General features: G+C 43.0%; 1 non-coding gene across 1 annotated transcript; it reads right to left on the bottom strand.

The window, feature by feature from the left end:
• Positions 1–8,459: 8,459 nt before the first annotated feature.
• TRNAN-GUU (transfer RNA asparagine (anticodon GUU)) lies at positions 8,460–8,533 on the bottom strand. Its single transcript has one exon. It is a non-coding gene; the product is annotated as a tRNA-Asn (tRNA).
• Between the last annotated feature and the right edge of the window lie 9,435 nt (positions 8,534–17,968).

The following is a 17,968-nucleotide window of genomic DNA, read 5'->3' as shown; positions in this document are numbered from 1 at the left end:
TTTGTCCAATTTACTCCCAATCCCCTCCCATGATTGATTTGTCCAATTTACTCCCAATCCCCAATTTTCTGATTCCAAAAGGTACTGCATGTTTGTCAGGAGAAATTGGGCAAACACAGAAAAATATGAAGATTTTGGATCATCCATTTTAACTACTGGTAATAGTGGTAATTACTACAAACATTTTCATATTTCTATACATGTAGACTTTTAAAAATTCTATTGTACCTATTTGATCTTAATGTTTAATGAGCATTTTTCCATCTTACAGTTTTGACAGCTTTTGGATAGCAATGTTATATTAACACTGTATGGATTATCATTGTTTCACCAGTCTTTAGATTTTGAGGTGATTTGTACCGTTTTGTTAGTAATTGTGCCACAGCAATTAAGTTTTTGCACAGACCCAGGTCTTATTTTCTGGGAGTGGAATTGCTGCGTCACAGGATACGCATTTAATGATTGCATGATTGGCTTTCTTGAACCCTCACCACCAAGTAATAGCATTGAGGGTGGAAAAAAAGAACCTTGGCTGTTTTTATTTACATTTTCATGATTACTAGTGAGGTTAAATATAACTTTATATAATAAAGTTACATGTTTATATAACTTTTTCTATGACTTTATTGGCCAATTGAGTTTCTCTGAAGAATTGCTTGTTCATCCTTGTTATTAATCATTTAAGTATTTCTAGATTTCTGCTAAGTACCAAGCAGTGCTGTAAACCTCAGAGATCAAGCAGTAAAAAAAAAAAAAAAAAAAATTCTTGCTCTTTAGAGGAATTTGCCTTCTAAACAAGAAAATAAATACATAATGTTAAGTAGTCATAGAAGATACAGTTGGTTCTTATTTGTGGTGGTTCTGTAAAGTTTCCAAGAGCATTCTGTGAACACGAAATACTGAACCATTGCTCCTAGGGGAAATAAAAGGTTAGGTTCCTGTGAGCCTCTGGTCACAACATTATTGTCAGCTGATCAACACATAACCGTGTTTTTTGTGTGTTTCTGTTAAAAGACACCTTATGTAATATATATTGTTGGTTCATTCCCATTCCATACAAGGCCAACAGCACTATAAGTCATGCCCAAATGAAGCTTATCTACATGAGTTTCTTCTGTAAGGCACGTGACAACTTCCTTGTGCTTAGGAACACCAGACAGAAGTTAACACTGCACTTGGGGGCCATTTTAAACAGTGAAGTCAACAAAAAGCGCACACACAAAAAAATGTGGCACTGAATATGCTGTAAAAAGAACATGTATTTACAGTATAAGAGCTGAATCAAAAAGGCAGAGTGAGTTGTTAGACCTCAACTGGGATCGTACGTGTTGGACGATTCTGTGGGTGTCCATAATGACCACAAAAGCATTGTGTTAATTTTTTTTTTTTTTAAGATTATTTGAGAGAGAGAGCAGGGGTAGAGAGGGGCAGAGTCCACGCTGAGGGTGGAGCCCTACGCAGGGCCCGATCTCAACCCAGAGATTAGGGCCTAAGCTGAGATCCAAGAGTCTGAGATCCAACCAACTGTGCCAAACCAGGTGCCCCTGTAAGTGTTGATTTTTAAGGTTATAAATAAATCTTAGCAAGTAGGCAAAATCACAAATACAGAATCTGAACAATGAGGATTGACTAGATAACAGCACTAAACATCAGCGGATGGGAGAACTCTTACACTGCATACACTTGGGAAGTTTCTTGGAGGTGGGTGTCATTTCAGCAGGGACTTTGGTGAGTTAGGGAGTTGGACATGTGACTGGAGGAAGGGCATTCTGGGAAGAACGAAAATCCTGAGGAGTGAGGGTCCTTAGCAAGACTGAGGACAGGGAAAAGGCCGGTATGGCTGAGCAAAGAGAAAGGGAAAGAGCACATGAGATTAAGGAGGTTGAGAGAAGCCAGCGTTTGTGTGGTTTTGTGGGCCACAGCGAAGACCTTGTCTATGCTTGAGAATAATGGAAGCCACTGAAAGGTTTTGGGTAAGGGCATAACATGATCTAGTCTCAGTTTTAAAAGGATCACTGAAGTGTGGAGAATGACTGCAACCAGTGTGAAGAGAAGCAATAGTCTGTTACAGCCTCCCCAGAGTTTAGGGTGACAGCTGTGGAGGTGTTAAAAAGTAGCTGGATTACTGTTGCAGTTCAAAAGCAGAGCCAGCAGGATACGTTGATGGGTTGGATATGGGGCAGAAAGAGGAATCTCAGGTTTTGTTGCCTGAGTAGATGGGTCATGCCATTTACTGCGATGGGACAGACTTGGGAAGGAAAAAATTTAAAGGAAAGCACTCATTCATTCAGTTTTGGATATGTTAGGTTCCTATCCTATTAGACTTCGCAACGGAGACACTTTAATAGGAAGATGAATCTACAATTCTGGGGCTCAGGAGAGGCGGACACTAGAGATTCTCATTTAGGAATTGTGAATGCATGAATCGTATTTAATGTCACAATAAAGGATGGGGTCATTTGGGGAGTTAAAATAGCTCTGGGAAACAAGAGGGGCCATGGGAGGAAGACCAGATGAGGGTGGTGTCCTGAAAATCAAGGGAAGAAAGCTTTTCTTCAGGAGGGAAGGATGCTGATCTGTCAGATGCTGCTGAGAAGTTAGAGTAACATGAGGACTGAGAATTGACCATTGGCTTTGGTAATTGGGAAGTTCTTGGTAACTTGGTGAGGACAGTTCAGTGGAGCCGAGACAAGTGAAGGGGTGATGAGAAGGTGCAGACAGAGGCCTACCCTTTTGAAACATTTACCTGGTTCCTGGTGAGGGAATGTGGGATCAAAGTTTTTGTTAATGTGTTTAAGATGGGCGATGTCATAGTATGTGTATGTGTGGACCTGAAGCTCCTATAGTAGACATTGTAGATGAGAGGAAGGACAGTTGCAGGAGTAAATTTCTCCAGGGCTGAGCTCCAGTGTATAAAAGGAGGTGTGACCTTAGGAGCTAGAAGAGTTAATTGATTTTCATACTAGGGAAGTATATGGATACAGATATTAGGAGATGTGATGATTAGAGAGTGAGAAAGATCACATTTCAATTTTCTCAGGGACATAGTAAAATTGCCAGCGGAGAGTATGAGGGGAGGAGGAGTTGAAAACTGAGGAGAGGTTAGAATGTTTAGTCTTGAGAGCTAATTGAACAGGGACATAGCATAGCTTCCTAGGCAGTGCTGAGAATCCACTAGAAGTTTGTGGCCATAAATTTAACTGAGATGAGCCAAGATGGTTGTTTATTTTTTCTCCAATCACATTAGCTGCTCAGCACAGAAAGAGTAGGTGGGAAGTTGGATTCATCCAAGGTTAGAGGTATTGCCAGGCAAATGGGACAGAGGAGAAAAGGAATTAAGGTTTTATGAAAGGAAAATGATGATAGTGATGGATAAGGAAGGATGTAGGGACATAAGACAGGTGGTGAGCATTTAAAAAGTGGTGGCAGATCTCAGTGGATTGGAAGTGGATTCAAAGAATGCCAGAGTGCGATTAGTGGAGCAAGTAAGCTGGTTAGAAAGTAGTGTGCTTGAAATTGAGCTTTTGGGAATATTGATAACAAGGTCTGAAGTATAACAAGGGAAGTGCATGGCCAAGGTTGGGTGAGAAGTCCATGCAAAGTGAGTAGATAAATCAAGAGGCCAGGATGATGTATGGATAGTCTCTGTGGAAGGCAAAGTCATTTAAATGGCAGAGGAGTCCTGGTGAAAAGAAATATACAGTAAACCAGGAGCTAAAATCCTCAAGAAAAGGCAGAAGACCATGAAAATGGGTGATGGCAGGGAAAGGAGTAAAGTGGGTAGTTCAAATGGTTTGTGCTTCTAAGGCACTGGAGGATTATAATGAAGATGGGGGAACAGTGGTTGAAAAAGCAACAAGGAGCCAGGAATACTTGACAGGGCTGTCAAGGGAGTAGTTTTTTCAACAGATGTTCAGAGTTCATTAGCATAGGGCAGGGAAGAGAGTGTTCAGGAAGTTGAGGACATGGGAAGACCTGTCAGTGACAGACCATGCATCCCAGAGGATGCTGGTGGGGTGGGGGTGGGGGCTGGGTTAAATGCTGGATAGGAGTGGAAGGTTGGGAGAGATAAGATCTAGAGTTTAATGTCCCAGGAGGCTTGGAGTCACAGAGTGATGGAGATAAACTGCAGGTTATGATGAGTTTTCTCCGGGAGAGGAGACTGGGAGGATCATGAGTTCTAACTGCAGCATCCCTCTTGAGAGGGGGATCTTTTGAAGACGGAGACTGGGAGAAAGGTATGTGAAGAAGGAGCATGAGGAGCATTGTGGGCCTCCCTTGCGTCCTGTGGCGGTTGAACTGGAGTCTTAATCATTTATATCTGCTCTTTAAGTATAAAAGGATTAAACTTTTCTCTGCCATGTGGCAATTTTGGTTTCTGGCTGACCATCATTTTTAATGGTTTAGCAGAAATTTTACATTATTTTATAGTCCTTTCCTTTTGGTATTATGATTTAGCAAGGTCATTTCCACCCCCCAAAATACCACTACAACATACCACATATTTGATGCTCCCTCAGCCCTAAGGCAATGTAAATCAGGCCAATTTAGCAGGATGGTAAAACGTTTGCAGTTGTAAACTGATGTCACCACTGGCTATGTGAAGAATCTCCGTGCTTGGTAATTAGTGGAGAAATTCTATATTTCAAACTTCAGTTCTATGTTGAGTCCTATCCATTGTAGATTTTCACCTCTGTAGTATTTATTCGAGTGAATTCCAATGATCAGACTGGCCTATACTCTAGTGTAAGTGAATATACTGTTCAATTAAGTATAAATAAACTGCCACTATGCTCACACATCCGTATGATAATCTATAATAATCTACTTCTCAGTTTATTGCTAAGGTAGTTGAGGATCTCCTTAAAGTGTATATTTGATTTACTCTGTCACTTTATCTTTGGGAATAACTAGTTTGAGTCCTCTTTGACAGACAATAATTTCCGTTGTTTTGTTTTTACTAAAAAAAAAAAAGCAATGAAAAATGGCTCAATTCCTAGAAGGGGGTAGTAAAATATGACAGTTTGCTGGGTGTCATTAAAGTAAGTCGCAAGGAAAGAAACACAAATCAGCTGCTGCTGCTATAAATCCCTATAATAGGAAGCGACCCTGAACGGATCCATATAGTAAAGCCCTTCACACCCAGTCATTCCAGATTATAACAATAAGGTATTAAGTGTTAAAACTCCAAAGCAGCTTTGTTGTCTCAAGCCATTTATTATTAATTTTACATATCTACTCAATTGATCAGTAAAAAGAAAATCGGTTTCTTTGTGGCTTGTCAATAGTATTAGACTATTCCAGTTCTTTATATTACCTTAAAATCTTCAGTTTAGTAATTTGCCATACCTAAACACCCTGGATTTGACATTCTTTATAACCTTTACCAGTAATTAGAATACAAATAGAATAAATACAGTACAAAGCCTTCGAAATCGGTGCAGGGGGGCAGAAATCTGTTCCAGATTCTGTGACTCCCTTGGACACTGTAAACAAATTTTTTTCTGTGAATGTGTACATTGTGGGGAGAGGGTCCTTAGCTTCCCATTCAGGTTTTTACAGGGCTCCGTGGACCCCTAAAGTAGTCTCTTGGGAAGTTTACCTTAAATAAATGAAGTTTAACTTAAAATGAAATTAAACTTAAAAAAATGATGATTGATTCTGGGACTAGGTTTTAGATGAACGCCATGGTGGAGAACCAGCCACAAGTAAGTAAGTTAAAAGTATGGGCAATTTAAAAAGAAAAAGAAGAAGATAGCAGGAGGGGAAGAATGAAGGGGAGTAAGTCGGAGGGGGAGACGAACCAGGAGAGATGATGGACTCTGAGAAACAAACTGAGGGTTCTAGAGGGGAGGGGGGTGGGGGATGGGTTAGCCTGGTGATGGGTATTAAAGAGGGCACGTTCTGCATGGAGCACTGGGTGTTATGCACAAACAATGAATCATGGAACACTCCATCAAGAACAAATGATGCAATGTATGGTGATTAACATAACAATAAAAAAATTTTTTAAAAAGTATGGGCAATTTATAATTTCTCGAATTTCAAGATTACTTTAAGACCCCTCCAAATTCCCAGTATCAAGCAAAACCACTCTCACCATTTCCTGTGGCACCGAGGCTCTAAATGTAGGCATCCCCTCCCCACTTCCCTCCTGTTTCAGTCCCTAAGTCTTATCCAGTCTTCCCTGGAATTACATCCTTCTTTTCTAGACCCACCTTATTGCCTCTCCTTTGAAATATAATTGCCTCTTAACTGTTCTCTGATCTCTTATTTCCCCTATTCTGTTGCCAGACCAACCATCTAAAATAAATTTCATTGTGTCCTGAAAACAGAAACCTTTAACAGTTACTCCTTTGCTTCATAGGGTAAAGTCTAGCTTCCAGCCTTGTTCTTCAGGGCCCTTCCACAGGCTAAGAATATTGTCAGTGCACTCTATTTAAGTACATTTGTTCTATATTCTGGTTACCCCCATCTTGCCTCCAAATTTTGCCAGCTTTAAATAGCCCTCCCCTGCCTTCTGGCCTGTCCAGATCTTTCAGGGTTGTTTCGGATCCTCCGTGAAGATGCAATCCAGCCTATCTATGTTGGCTTCCTCATTATCTACCTGGGAACATTCTTCTGTGGCCCTCATGCTGACACTTCATCATATGCATTTTTATCTGACTATCCGTCCCTGTTAATCACATACTCCGACAAGGCAGGGAGTGCTTCAGTCCTGAGCATATGCTATGTGACAGACCTGTGCTAGATGAGCAAACAACGTAAATAAAGACCTAGTCACTACACTCAAGGAGTTCATATACTAGGGTAGGTGACAAGTAACTCCCTGGTTTCAGGGTAGTGTGATGAATGACTAGAGGACGGGCGCCTAAATCAGACAGAGGCAGCATCAGGGGAGGCTTCCCTGAGAAGGTAATTCCTCAGCAGATGTTACCCAGGTAAGTACAGAGGAAGTGGGGACTGGCACATCAGGGCAAAGGGAAAGACACGGGGGGCGGGCGGAGTACAAGGCAGAATGGGCCATTGAAGCTGCTGGTAAATGCATATAACCACTAGAGGGTTTCATGCAGGAACATGGTAGGGGAAAGCCCCTGTGTGCTACACTCAAGAATTTGAACTGTATCTTGAAGGAAATACTTTGGAACCTAAAATGATCATTAATAACAGAAACTGGTCTCTTCCCTCAAGGAGCTTACAACTTAGTATAAAAACACTCAGCTTAAAGTGGAAGCTTATGCTTTCTAAGTCCCCATAACTTAAGTACTAGCAAATATTATGCCTTCCTCATCTTGAAATGTTAGACTAGATTTGAACGGTACAGAAATGATCTTATGACCTAATTTCCTTGTTTCCACGGTAGGCTATCCTTAAGTATGAGTGGAAAGTTTGGACTTTTGAGCATCAGAGAAGCCCCTAGCTAAGAACATTTTGGGGGGCTACCCCTTACTCTGTCTGAAATTGTACAACACCGTGTCTCCTTTTTTAAGGGCTCCTAACTAGACAACAGAGGATATTTTATTATCAACAATTATTTGAGAAGTAATTATCAGCCAGCATTTGCCAAGACATTCCCCGAAGGACAGCAGAGTGAGGCAGTTTAACTATTTTTTCTTCCAGGTCTCTAAATTCTATCCATGAAAAGTACATCCCAGAGACAAAGCACCCACCCCATAACCTCAATCTTGGCAGAAATGAATTATATCATCACCTTATCATGTTATCGTGTGGTTCTCTATCTTTATAGAAAGTCTCATGTGAACCATCTGCTTGAAAAATATCTGTGTCTTCTGTGAAGACCAGAGTTGAAAATACATCCTGCAAAACCTTTTAACAGGAACCCATACCATTTCTGCCCGAGTTTAATTTCAGGGAAAATTCTGTCAGCGATCTAAGAGCAAACATTAACACCTTCGTCTCGGTTCAAGTCCATTGTCCAAAGGCTGTAACAGAGCTTCATTTAGCAGACAGTTACATAGGGTGATTATGCCTCCACATACTTTTAGGTGACTCCCCTTGCATATTTTCATCGAACAGCTCCTCGGATCCTTTTGGCAGTAGATAAGGCAATATTGAATAAGGACATCTACTTTCTGGTGGTACCAGATTTTCCGAGAAGAAACCAGTGGCATTTATTCACTCACTTGTCGAGGGCATTTTTTTTTCCCTCTCCATTATAACTAGTGCTGTTGAAGCACAATCTTTGGGCCGGTCTCCCGAACAATGTGTGCCAATTTCCCGTGGACATGCAGTGGAATTGGGTTACCAAGCCCCGGGCTGCCAGTCCAGAAGCATAGTCACTCTTAGATCCACCCCCGCTGGGCGACAAATACTGAGAGAACACGGTCTTCCTCCGTCCCAGACGTACGGTAGCGTCGTACTCATTTCGATTAAAAATCTCACGGTTGCCGTTTTAAAATGAATCCGTCTCGAGGTTGTCTGAGGAAAAGGAGCGCCGTCGTCCCTGGGTGGGCTCGAACCACCAACCTTTCGGTTAACAGCCGAACGCGCTAACCGATTGCGCCACAGAGACCCAGCTACCATAGCCGCCGTGCGATGTGTACAGATTTCCGCGGCCGGGGAGGCTCTCGCCGCCCAGGGCGTCGCCGCGCCAGCCCCGCGGAGCAGCGCGCGGAGGCGGCGGCGGGAGGGGCGGAGGCTGCGGGCAGCCCCAGCGCGGGCGCGGGAGGAGAGAGGCCGAGCCCGCGGCCGCGTGGGGACGACCGGAGGGCGAGCGGCCGGAGCGGCGGGGGCCCCTATGGGGGTGAAGCGCGCCCCCGCGGCCGGCGCGGGCCCCGACCCGAGCTCGGGAGCCCGCCCCGGCTGGGGTGCGACCGCGTTACCGCGTCGGCCCGTGGGACGCGGAGGGGCGCCCAGTGCGCGGGTGCGCGGGCCGCGTGGGGGCACCGCCGGGGGAGCGCGACCCCGAGCAGGCAGCCCTGGGTCCGCCGGGGAGAGCTGGGGAGAAGGGGTCGCAGTCAAGCCTGGGACAGAAGAGCCAAGTGCTGTGTGGGCTTGAAACATGGGGGCTCGGAGCGTATGTTAGGCCCTAAACTTTCGGGCTGTGTTTCTCAACCTTTGTGTGTGTGTCCCCCCCCCGCCCCCCCCAGCACCACTGGCCACTGTTAAATTTTAATTCCACAGATAACACCGTGTATCTGAATTTGCCGAACGTTTATCTGTGCTTGCTCCTTAAAAAGGTAAGATCCCCCCCTCCCCAAGAACCAACTTCTGCCCGCTTTGAGGGAATATGGCCTCCGATGACAACGCAGGGTTTAGGGGACATCAGAAGGGGCTTCGTGGAGGGAGTGGCGACTAAGATAAGCCTTTAAGTTCGAAGTGGTCACTGAAGGAGCCCCTCTTTCCCCGACTTCTGAATTGAGCCCGCTGAAATCGAGGATGCCGCAGTAGCCCAGAAGGAGGGCGGCCGGAGCCAGACCCCGACCAAGGCGAGGAAAGCGCTTCCCGGTGCCGTTTTTTCTTCGGGACAGCCCAGTCGCTAGAGCTCAGTGGGACCGCCTCCTCCCTCCTCGCCCTACAAAATGGGGGAACTCGCTCCAGCGCTCCACGTGGTAAATCGAGTCCTTGTGTGTTCCGTGTTTCCATCCGATTGGACCCCAGACCCACCCCTCCTCCTCGGTCTTTTTCTTACCCCCTTTTTAAAAAGTGCACAGTTCGGTGACATTAAGGACATCTATATTGCTATGCAACTGTCACCACTCTCCTTCTGCAGAACCTTGTCATCTTCCTCAAGGAGGCTCTGTACCCATTAAACACTACGTCCTCATTCCCCTCTTCCCCCAGACCCTGTCAACTCCCCTTCTACTTTCTGGCTCTGCCAATTCGACTATTCTAGGTATCTCATGTGAGTGGAATCAGACAGCATTTGTCCTTTTGTGCCGGCTTATTTCACTTAGCATAATGTCTTCAGAGTTCATACAGGTTCTAGTACCTGTCAGAATTTCATTCCTTTCTAAGGCTGAATCATATTCCATTGTATGACTACACCGCATTTTCTTTACTCATTCATGTGTCAGTGGACACTTGGGTGGCTTCCACCTTTTGGTTACTGTGAATAATGCTGCAGTGATCATGGATGTGTAAATATCTCTTTGAGACCTTGCCCTCAATTCTTTTGGGTGTATCCCTAGAAGTATAATTGAGGAATCATAGGGTAATTCAATTTTTTAATTTTTTGAGGAGCCATCCTACCATTTTCCACAACAGCTGCACCATTTTACATTCCCACCAACAAAGGTTTCTGTTTCTCCACATCCTCACCAACCTTCCTTCCTTTTTTTTTTTTGTAATCATCCTAATGGGTGTGAAGTGTTATCTCATGTGGTTTTGATTTGCAGTTCCCTAACGATTAGTGATGTTGACCATCTTTTCTGAACCCTTCTTTTGAATCTGGATTCTATGACCAATCTTCTACTTGGTTCCTCCTAGCAAGAGCCAGCTCTGCTTCACTGAGGAGGCTGAGTGAAGCCAAGGGCTCACTTGGCAAGTGACCCTTGCCAAGGGCAGCTTCTGATAAAGAGCAAAGAGAAGGGGCAAAGTGGAGCCCGCAGTTGAGCCTGAGCTGTGCAGGGAGAGGAGATGAGAGGGGATCTTCTGAGTAGGACCATCCGGAGATTCTGGTTATCAGGAGGTTCTTGCTCATCTGGGCTGGGCAACTTTTGTGGTCAGTTACGTTTATCCTGGCTCTGTAGGGTTATTTATGTATGTGTTGCCTGTGAGTGGCCAAAGGTGAAGAAGGAATTGATGGCCTCCACCTTGTACATATTGGAACGGGTGTTTTTGGAACTGAGTTTATAAAAGTTAACTTAAAATGATGCTAATTTAACAGAATTTTCCATTTGCATTTTCAGGTTCTTCTTTTTTTTATTATTATTATGTTATGTTAATCACCATACATTACATCGTTAGTTTTTGATGCAGTGTTCCATGATTCATTGTTTGTGCATAACACCCAGTGCTCCACACAGAACATGCCCTCTTTAATACCCATCACCAGGCTAACCCATCCCCCCACCCCCCTCCCCTCTAGAACCCTCAGTTTGTTTTTCAGAGTCCATCATCTCTCATGGTTCGTCCCCCCCTCCAGTTTTCCCCCCTTCATTCTTCCCCTTCTGCTATCTTCTTCTTCTTCTTCTTCTTCTTCTTCTTCTTCTTCTTCTTCTTCTTTTTTTAACATATAAGGTATTATTTGTTTCAGAGGTACAGATCTGTGATTCAACAGTCTTGCACAATTCACAGCGCTCACCATAGCACATACCCTCCCCAATGTCTATCACGCAGCCACCCCATCCCTCCCACACCCCCACCACTCCAGCAACCCTCAGTTTGTTTCCTGAGAGTAAGAATTCCTCGTATCAGTGAGGTCATATGATACGTGTCTTTCTCTGATTGACTTTATTTCGCTCAGTGCATTTTCAGTTTCTTTTTAAGAACTATGGGAATTCTTATTTAAGTGTTTAAATAATTATCTCTTTTCTGTATGTGTCATTGCTCTTAAAAACACGAGATCTTTCAGAACTTTCTATAATTCCATTCAATTTTTATTTTGATTCCTATTCTGCTGGTGCCAAAACCACAATCTCAGTTAATTCAGGATTTTCTCTGCTTCCCTGGAGTTGTTTCCGAGGGCTGACACTTTGGAGAATGGTCATTTTTCTGGTCCCCAAGTCACATGCTCACACAGATTGCTGAGGAGGCAATTTTGCTCCTATTGTAGGCCCCAGAGCTCTCCTGTGCATCCATGGAGGGATGGGAATCTCTTATAAAATTGACGCTGGTGCATCAGCCATTCCTTAAAGTCATTCCTGGCACAGTGCCTATGTCCCCCACAAATTCACATGTTAAAATCTAATGTCCAATGTGATGGTTTTTGGAAGCTTTGGGAGGTATTTGGGTGAACCCTTATGAATAGGATTAGTGATTGGTGCCCTTTTAAGAAGAGGCCAGAGAGCTAGCTCAATCTTTTCCCACCATCTGAGGATACAACAAGAGGTCAGCAGTCTGCAACCCAGAAGAAGGCTCTCACCCAGACCTGACCATGCTAGCACCCCGATCTGAGACTTCCAGCCTCCAGCACTGTGAGAAGTAAGTTGTTGTGGTATATAAGCTACCCAGTCTGTGGTACTTTGTTATGACAGCCTGAGCCAACTCAGATAGGACCCCACACTTCTCTGTTCTCATCATCCCCTCTCATACTTCTCTGTTTCTCCTGCCCCCAACTATGAGATGTACAAGTGAGGTACCTGTGTGAAAGGAGAAGAAAGAACCCCTAGCTATGCTCCTGATGCCCCAAGTCCCACTTGAAAGTCTATGGCTGCCCTTTCAGTCATACCTGTTTGAAAATACTGTCTGATTTTCTCTATCAGGCTAAGTCCTGGGGTCTCTCTTCTCTGTATTCATGTGACTACAGTGGTTTTCTGAAAGGAAGATGACATTAATAGGCCAATTATGTCTAAGAAATAGGTACTTATGAAACTCTAAAACAGGCATTCGAGGAATTAGATGGTTCTGTTGATTGCAGTTACACTTTCAACTAGAAGCCCCCACTAATGGGTAAGCTCTCCAAGGACAGTGATTTTAGGTGACTTTGCTCCCTGCTGAATCCCCAGCACCTACAACAGTGCCTGGCACGTGGCAGGCACTCAAGAACTATGTACTGATTCAATGAGGAAATGAAAGCCATAAGCCATAAAGTAAACTGGAAAAAATAAAATGGGACAGAAAAATTAAATTCCCAATATATAAAGAGCACTTATCAATTAATATGAAAAAACCTCTTTGCAACTCAACCAAAAAACCCCAAACAAATGCCAAAACATTGGGACATGAATGGAATATTCCCTAAAGAAGAAATACACAGGACCAATGTAATCATAAAAGTTTGGCCGCACTGGTAATCAAAATCAAAATTAAATGAAATAAAAATTTTCTTTTTCCCAAATAGCAAAAAAGAAAGAAAAAGAGATAACACTAGAACACTGTCACCAGCATAGAGGTTACTCTCACACAGGACTGATGGGAGCAAACTTGGAATTTTTTTCTGGATAGCGGTTTGGTGATATAAACATTAAACAATGTTTATACCCTATTGTTCTAGAAATTCTATGTTAGAAACCTATCCTAAGAAAGCAAACAGAGATTGTGTGACTCAAGTTTTAAGTATATTGTCACAGTATTATATATCATAGTGATAAATAGGAAACAACCTGAATGTCCCAAAACAGGAGAAAGTGATAAATTATGGTATATTTAGAAGATAGAGTATTAGTTATACAGCCATCAGAAATAATTTTTTAAAAGAATATTAAAAACATAGAGACATGGTAAAGCATTAAGTAAAAAGTAGGATAGAGAAACATATAATCATAAAAACAATATTTTTCAAGGAAGATTTGACAACAGGGTCCTGATAAAATGTGAAGTTCAAAGCTAAGATGGGGAACCGTGTAACTCAGAGCTGCATCGTTCTTTCTACGCGTCTCGCTGGTGGAAACACCGCATACATATCACCTCCCCTAAGCCCATGGCAACCCTATGAGGCAGGTACTAGGATTCTCATTTTACAGGTGAGGGAATGTGTGCAGGGAGCAATGTGTTCAGGTAACAGAGCCAGTGAGTGGTAGGGCCAGGTTTCAGACCCTGAGTCAGGCTCCCGCGGCCACGCTTGTAACCTTGACTCACACAGCCTCTCACTGCCTAGGGGGCATGAGCCTGCAGTGTGGTGTGCGTGTGTCCATGTGTGCGCAGTATCCGGTAAATTCTCCGCAACAGTATTAGTGGTTATCCCTGGGTGGTGGTGATTTTTCTTTTCTTCTTTACCCCTTTTCACTATTTTCTCAAGCATTCTCAGCAAGCAGTACTTTTAAGGAGCCAGCGAGGAAAGGCGGTAGTTGCCCTAAATTACAGATAGAGGGTGGTAGGTGGTTATTCTCCGCCCGACCTTCTCAGGCTGGGGCTAGAAGAGTGCCCGTGTGAGGTGGGGACTGGGACAGTCCAGTCTGCGTACTTAGGGGTCTCTGCCAAGCACAGTGTAACCGTCACACTGGCCTCTCTTCTCCAAGTCTTTAACCTCCCGAGAAAAGGGTGTCTGAGGACATTGTAAACCATTTCTGTGGGGAGTTTCACAATGTGTGACTCTTCAGTAATGAATAAGCTCTCATTTAAAAAGAACTCGAGTGCCTGAGATTTTAGGTGACTTTTATATTTCTTCTTAATGTTTAAAAACACCTTTTTGCGTTAATTTTATTTTCTCTTTTACAATGAGCTGTTTTCATTTGTGAAGTATAACCCAACCTACAGGAGAATATTAAGAGTTTTGTAACATTGGTAAATATACTATGAGATATTTAATACATATTGGGCTAAATGGCAGTCAGCAGATACTTATTGAATCCTCCCTTCTGCCCAAGTCTCCCTGACACATCATTCCTGCCCACAGATCACTTTAATCTACTTTGGGAACCAGGAGATATATAAAAACATTTCAGGCAGTAAGTGCTAACTTGCATGGCACAGATGGTAAGTGTTTTAGGAATCTCAGGTGGGAATAATCACTGAGCAGTCAGTAAAGAACCTATGGAGGAAGTGGGTCTTGGGCTGTCCTTGGCAGGATCCTTTCGTTGGGGAGGAGAAGGAACAGAGGCAGAGAAGAGAAGATCTGCCCTTAGGAAGCAGAGGATTTACACAGGATGTGATGGGACATAAAGAGAGCTAATGGGTGACAGAGTATGGAGGGTCTTAAATATCCGGCTAGAAAATTCACATTACAAACGATATTGTTCATAATTGTGGAAAAATTTTAATGACCTAAGTACTCATCAAAGAGACAATCTCTCCATGTCTATGGCATATTTAAACAATGTGCAATGAGGCTGCACTGAAAATTTTGAGAAGAGAGACTTGATAGTGGCCAGGTTTTGAGGAAGCTTCATCTAGCACGTGAGGATGGGAGAGCTGCTGGAAGTCGGATGACTAGTTAGGTGACTCTTTCACTAAACCAGATTTGAAGAGAGGAAGCCTCATTAGGATGGGGCCATGGGGAATGGAGAAACAAAGGCTTAAGGAGAGAAGCAATAGGATGTCGCTGATGAACACGCGTGTTGGAGCTATTGACTTGCTGCTACCCACCCATGGCAATAACTCTGGCTTTGAGAATTTTATTGTGCCGTGACACCTAATGATGGCTTACGTTGTTGTTTTTTTGTTTTTTTAAAGAAAGAAGTTCCACAAATCTCCTTACAGGTCTGCCATATAATCGAGGCTTAATACGGTTTTTCACTACATGGGCTGTTTCAGGTGCCTTGTTCCATTGCTGTAGCCCTTACTAACAAGATGGCCTTTCTGATTTCTAATCTAAATATTGCTACAAGTTAAAACCCCATTTCTCAAGTGTATCTTTTGTGAAGAAGAATAATTAGCTACTTCTGCCATTTGTACACTTCCATATGTATAAAGGAAGGTGTTCTTCAGCTTGGTTTCATTATGATAAATGGCAGCAACCCCTGTAATATTTGTAGTTAAGTCCAATTTTACAATATAAATTTGCCTGTACGAGCAAGGTGCTTGCACAAGATAAAAAATTGGATTTGTGTAATGTCCTGGAGACCAACAACCTGGAAAGAATTTATTTATTCATATATTTATTTATATGTTAACTGAGGCTTTACTTTGTGCCCTGAGGAAGACAGAACTGTGACTTCAGGATGAGAGGGGGTTTCATAAACACAACATAATAAGTACAAACGTAAAAGAAAGGGTTGATGTATTTGATTAAATTTAACATGTAGTAAAACTTACATTAAAGGAATAAGCAAAGAGTAAACAAATTTTAAAAGCCATAGACTGAGAAAAGAATTTTCAATGCATGTACCCAACAAAACCCTAGTATCCATCCAGAATTCATAAAGAATGTCTACCAATTAGTGGGAGATAAACAACAAAACAGAAAAATGGGCAAAACATCAATGAAGAGAAAATCCATATTGCCAATAAACTCGTGAGAAGACACTCAACTCTTCTAACAATCTGGGAACCAGAATCATAATGAGATGTTATTTCACACCCATTAGGCTGGCAGAATTTAAGAAACTTGACAAACTCAGCTGGTGAGGATGTGGAGCACTGGTACTTCCATCTATTATGGGTGAGGACGGGTGCACCTGCTCTGGAGAATGATTTGTCAGTTTCCTGGTGACCTGAAAGAGACTTATTCCCTCCAGTGCAGAGTTTCCTTCCTCGAGACATGTGTACAAGGATATATACAAGACTATTTGATCCAATATTGTTCCTAATGTTGAAACATTTTAAATGACTCAGATGCTCATCTAAAAGACAGTGGATAAATAAACATGGTGTATTTAGATACTGCAATACTATATAGCAGTTTCAATAATGGATTGGACCTTTATTTACCAATGTGTATAAATCTAAAAATACAGTGTTGCAGAAAGCACAGGTATAGTAGTCCACATGCCCATGCAGATCAAATAATACAGAGCAGGTTATAGTGGAAAGTCATGGTCTTCCATGCTTCCTCCCCTCCTTGAACCCACAAGTCAGAGAAAATGTTTTCTTTCTCTTTTGTTTCCTTCCTTCCAGTTTCTTTACTAAGTTCTTCTTGTGGCTACCTTCATAACTCTAGATTTTATGTTGTTATCTCTATTAGTTAGCCTCTACTTATTTAGAAGACTTTGACATTACCTTTTCACTCTCCAATATGAAGATTTTACTTTGCACTTTCCCAGTCTACCACCCTCTTCCCAGTATTAATATTTGTGGTAGGCAGAATTTTTAAATGTATAAGCACTCCTTTGTGGTTCTCTGAATGTTCCATTTTCATAGCAACCTATTCTTTCTTTTTTTTTTTTAAGATTTTATTTATTTGAGAGAGAGAGAATGAGAGATAGAGAGCACGAGAGGGAAGAGGGTCAGAGGGAGAAGCAGACTCCCTGCCGAGCAGGGAGCCCGATGCGGGACTCGATCCTGGGACTCCAGGATCATGACCTGAGCCGAAGGCAGTCGCTCAACCAACTGAGCCACCCAGGCGCCCATAGCAACCTATTCTTGTTGTATGGGTACAACAGGGCTGGGGGCGGCTGTGGTTCAGCCCGCGGGACTTTCACTTGATGCTCGGCTCTGGGTGTGGCATCATCTGCAATGGCACCCGATCCTACAGCGGAGCCCCTCATTTGTCTGGTAAGCCCAAAGCTTTGCTCACGTATAAGGTGGGAAGACTGTGTAGCCGATGTGGGCTTCCACAGCTGTTGTCTGTTTTCAGGCAAGATTTCTCTACCAAGTAGCCTTTGGATTCAGAGCTCTGGGTAAGATGGGCAAGAAATGGGCTGTCAGGCTGCAGGGGCCTCCAAATAAAGGCCTCAAGAGGGCTGAAATATTCTGTTCAGTATCTTTGGGTTTGGTTTGGTTTTGCATGGAGGTAAATGCTGACGGCTGGCTCTCTGGGCAGGGATGGGGAAGATGGTGTCAAGGGTAGTTGTCCTATAAGACGTTCCCATGTTCTCTCTCCTTTTAGCCCACTTCTTGCTTCTGAGCTCTAAACAGCTTCTGACTCTGAGCCAGAAACATGTCAAGGTTCTGTCAGGTAGATCAGCTTCCAGCATCTCTGCAACAGCCACAGAAAATTCTAGACGATGGTTTCTCTTTGAGTTTCATCAGTCAACTTTTCTTCATTCTGTCTTGCAGCTTCCAAAGACTTACAGATGTTTCTCTTTTGTTGGAGTGGCAGAAACTGCTAGCTGAGCACCCAAAATTCATATTACCTTCTTTACTAACAAAACCTCTCTATTATTGGAAGTGGCAGCTGAATAACATACTCCAGCTTTCCTTGTAGAGAGAAGTGGCCAATGAAATATAAGTGGAAGTCATTAAAAGAAACTGCCAAAAAAAAAAAAAAAAAGAACAACCCAACTCTCAAAAGAGATAGACTTGGGGT

This window comes from Callorhinus ursinus, unplaced genomic scaffold, assembly GCF_003265705.2.
Source record: "Callorhinus ursinus isolate GAN/ISIS: 27379988/994484 unplaced genomic scaffold, GSC_fseal_2.0 scaffold7, whole genome shotgun sequence".
In the NCBI taxonomy this organism is placed as follows: Eukaryota; Metazoa; Chordata; class Mammalia; order Carnivora; family Otariidae; genus Callorhinus; species Callorhinus ursinus.
Note: the sequence above shows the minus strand (reverse complement) of the source record. Positions and strands in the feature narration are given on the sequence as shown.